Below are 4,611 nucleotides of genomic sequence, written 5' to 3'. Positions count from 1 at the left end.
AGGGACCTGCGGAGATCCTCCAGTCCAACCCCTCTGCTAGAGAAGGGTCACCCAGAGCAGGTTGTCCAGGATGGCAACCAGACCTCTCCAGAGCAGGAGACTCTCTGGGCAGCCTGGGCCAGGGCCCTGCCACGCTCAAGGTGAGGAATTTTCTCCTCCTATTCAAGTGGAACTTCCAGCGTTCCAGTTTGTGCCTGCTGCCCTGTGTCCTGTCACTGGGCACCGCTGAGAAGAGCCTGGCCCCCTCCTCCTGACACCCGCCCTTTAGATACTGATCAGCACTGATGAGATCCCCTCTCTGCCTGCTCTTCTCCAGGCTGGACAGACCCGGGTCCCTCAACCTTTCCTTGGCACAGAGGAGCTCCGGTCCCCTCATCATCCTCACAGCCTCCAGTGGACTCTCTCCAGTAGTTCCTTGTCTCTCTTGCTAAATCTCAATCACTTGGGTTTTCATCACTTCCCTGTGATGCCGTTCTGACTGGAGCTTTGTGCCTTGTCTTATCTTTCCATGCCAATCAGTTGGGATCTATTTGTTCATCGAGAGACGCTCCTGTGCTTGCACTTCACTGTGCCAGGCGCCCCGCGGTTCCTCTGCAGACCCTCCAAGACCTCTGGTTTTGCCCGGCCATCGACATATTTGCCACATTTCTATATGTGAAATTAATTGCTCTATACCCAGTCGCTCCCACCTCTGCTTCAGCTGTACATTGCCGGTGTAGCGGCTCGGCCGAGGTCAATGATCTGCTGATGGGTGCCAAAGAACACATTTACAGTCAAATGGCTTGTAGTCATTCAGGGAACGAGGCTCGGAAGGATCATTTCAGCTCCTGATGGACGTGTGATGAATTCTGGACATGAGTCTTCAGCGTAAAGCACTGTGTGGAAAGGGTCACACCCGGCCCTGGTGCTGAGCTGCCTCTTCTGCTTGCAGAAGGTCTGGGGGAGAACCTGGCACCAGGGCTCCTGTTTTCCCCAGACCTCTGAGGGGCTCCCAACAGCTCAACAGAAACTGGCCGCCTGACCCCAGAGCCTCCAGGTGAAGAGCAAGTCAACGCTCAGCTGATAATTTCAGTCAGTTTAGGAATCTCCCGAAGTGTTTCCCCCAACGTTTCTGTGTTGAACTGGGATGGACATTTTCTAGGGTCCTGGTGCAGCTGAGGGAGTTCAGTCTGTTCCAGGACTAAGGTTTCCTATCTTGCCTCTCCCCAGCTTGCTCCAGGCAGGGATTTGATGGCTGCAGCTCCTGTGTCAGTTTGGAGCTACCCCATCAAAAGAGCACGAATTTCACCCACTGCGGCTTTGATAGAGTAAAATCTTGTCGCGTCAGCTAACAGCCACATAACGCTCCAAGGAAGTCTGTGGCAGCAACACCCATGTCATTCCTCCTCCTCCTCCTCTTCAGCTTCCAGGCCCTGATTTAGCAAATAGCTCAAGTGCTGAAGTGGTGCCTTTATGCAAAGATGCCCCGAGAATAAAGCAGTTTTCATGACCGCTGGTAAGAACCCGCTTCCTCTTTCGGTTTTATTCTTCCCTCAGCCTGCTGGAAGAGTACAGCCAGAAAACAGATTAGCCCAGGAAAGGCTTTTTCTGAACTAACAGACACGCCGCCAACGCGCCCCTTAGTCATATTTGAGGTCAAACGGATTTGTCAAGGCAAGAGTCACCCAAGTATGAAGGATCCCTCTAAATAAATGAGACTTAAATATTTTTAATATCTGCCTGACAGAGCGGCTTTCAAGTGCAAATGTAGATGGGATTAACTGGAGTCAAGAGCATTTCAAGCAAGACTCATTTAAAAAAAGACAGGAAAACAAACATTTGAACTTTTTAACCTTGGGGTTGTTTCCAGCCACATCCCAAGCAATGATAATAAATTCAGAAAATTCTGTGAAAATCTCTGTTCTTTGGACCCTGGAGGCATTTAGCATAATGTTCTCCGTTCCTCCTCGGCTCTCTTATGAAAACGGGAAGAAATTATGCAGGGTAGTAGCTGTTTAAATACTAGAAAGTCTCCCCAGGGAGAATTACAGACATTTCAGTGACAAATTGGAAGTGAGATAACGGAAGGCTTGGAATGAGCCTGATCCAAAGCTCGTTTCGGAGCTTCCTCATTGATTTGGGGGTTTTTCGTGTGAGCTTTGAGATGAGAAAGTCTCAGCCCGGCTGAGTGTGGGTTTGTCTTTGTGCAGGTTTACCCTGGGGAGTTCTCATTGAAGTTGGGCAAAAAAATGTTGATCCAGTACTGGAATTTTTTCTCTGGGAAGTTCTACATCCAGACTTCCTCCTCCCCACCAGACCAGAGTCTTAGAGCTCCCGGCTGTCTGAGGGAGCACCATACCTTATCTCAGTCCTCCCTGCCCAGGGCAAGGGCTGCTCCTCCCTGTAAATGTAACATCGGCTGAAGAAACAGATTCCAAATCCCCCACTGTAAGCTCTCCCCTCTCTCAGGAGGGAATGCATCCTAATTAATTAATGAGCAGAAATGCTCCTCGTATACAGCCATTTGGAGTGTGATAAAGTACATCGCAGAACATGCTCCGGGCTCCGCTCTCTCGGTATCCCGGGGGTCTGAGGACATAAGTGCCTGGTTGTCCCGTGCTCCCCAGGGCTGTGCTGGGGGCAGTTCAGCAGAGCGGGCACTTACAAACTGCCTCCAGCAAGCTCTGCTGCCCTGCCTGCTTCCCCAGCTCCCCCCTTGCCTTTGCTCGGCTTGGCAAGAGCTCGTCCTCCTCCTCCTCCTCCTCCTCGAGCCTGCTCCCCTCCACCACCTCTCCTATTTCATGCTTGGACTTAAAATTCTTCGGGACACGCAGCGTCTCCTTGTTTTAGTTTGGAGGTTGGCAGTATGGAGCTGCTGTTGCCATACAAATAACGAACAGGAATAACACTTCCCCAGAAATATTTCAACAGGGTCCAGGCCGGTTGGTGACCTGAGAAAACCAGTCTCATTCTGGACTGTGTCACACTCCTTCCTCCTCAGCGCTACTTTAGCTAAACACGTTCTGGGAAAACAACAAGATGTGCTGCCAAAATAGCAGCAAGAACCAACTCCCCAAACAGGAGCGCTTCCCCCAGCGCCGCCGGTCGAACCGCAGGGTTAATGGAGCAACAGGAGGTACAACCAACAACGTGGTGTTATTTAGGCTTACAGATAGCTCCTGATGACACAAATGGTTCCTTGGGAACGAGGAGGTGGGAGCGACGACTGCGGGATCAGACTTCAAAATGATTATGGTGAAGGGCGGTAAAAAATGAACGGACTCCTTCCTTTCCTTCTCAGCGAGGATTTAACAGCCAGCGCTGTGCTTAGGTCTGATACCGCTAGAAAGTACTTTTCTTTTTGACAAAATATAGATTACAGGCCTGCTCAAATGTAGTTTCCTCATTAAAAAGGAGCAGTAATTGGCGAGTGAATGAAGCGCGCTTCCACGGAGCTCCGCTCTCAGTCAGTCACTGATCCGCTGTCAGTTGTTTGCCCTGAACCTCCCCACTGTTAGAAATTCAGACACACTGAGGGATGTAAAAACACCAGCGTACAGCGTGGAGCGCCTCATCCAAAATAACACAGTAGTGCTGACATGGATTTTGAGTCCAGTGGAGCCCCCGTTGCTGAGCTGGGCTGGCCGCTGTCTGAGCTGCTCTTCCTTGGACCCCAGAGTACAGCCTGGGCAAGGACAGCAGATAAAAGAGCAGGGGCACAACGCTTGGCTTGGGAAGAGGCGACTCTTGACTCCTCAGTTTCCCTGCTTCCCCCTCCCTTCCCTTTGGATCTTCTCCATCCTCCCCCTTCCCTTCCCCCCCACCCATCCTGTCTGCTGGAATCGCAGACGTAAAGCCAGGGATTATTGCCTTGCATTTTTGCTGGGGAGTGAAGCACACTATCAAAGGATTCCGTGCACCTGCCTGGCTCAGGTGAAAGAAAGGATCCTTGTGTGCCTTGGTGGTTTTCTGTCTGGCCAAGAATCTGCCACCCACACGGGTAATTTGTACCTGTGGTAGCAGAAGATCCCGCCAGGAGAGAATATCCAGCAGAAACCAGGCGTTGTGAGAAAGGCTGGCTGGGAAGGGGGGAGAGCTTGGAGGAGAGGAGGACTCAGAAGAGGTATTTGTGCAACCAGAGAATGCTTTTTTCTTTTCTTATCTTAATAAACACGTGTGTCCTTAGTGAATCAACAAAGGGCAAGTGCCTCATCCAGGTGGCGCACTCCAATCGCACCCTCCTTTGAGGAGCTCCTTCCCCTTCACACTTGCCCTTTCTTTGGGCACGGGACCAAGATTCCTTGTGTAGAAGGACAGCAGAGCCAGCAGCATCGCACCAAGATATAATTTGGCTCGGAGAGTATAAAAACGACAGGAGTATAGAAATGACAGGACGTCCCCTTCGCCAGCCCTGCACTCGTGTGGTGGCAGCGAGATCTCAGGCATCTTCTAGTCTAAACCCTCCAGTCTGGCTGTGAAGAGAAGGACAAGAAAAGCCTTCAGCCCGCCCTCAGCCTCCAGCTTGCCAGCTCAAAGACGTGGTGAAAAATGAGGAACTTCTGGGGCGGCTGGAGAGCACACAGAGATATTCTTTGCCAAAACCACCTGGGTGAGGGTTTCCCGTTCCTGCTG

The sequence above is a fragment of the Buceros rhinoceros genome, unplaced genomic scaffold (assembly GCF_000710305.1).
Source record: "Buceros rhinoceros silvestris isolate BGI_N320 unplaced genomic scaffold, ASM71030v1 scaffold8519, whole genome shotgun sequence".
Lineage (NCBI taxonomy): Eukaryota > Metazoa > Chordata > Aves > Bucerotiformes > Bucerotidae > Buceros > Buceros rhinoceros.
The sequence above is the reverse complement of the archived record's forward strand: the minus strand, read 5'-3'. Positions refer to the sequence as shown.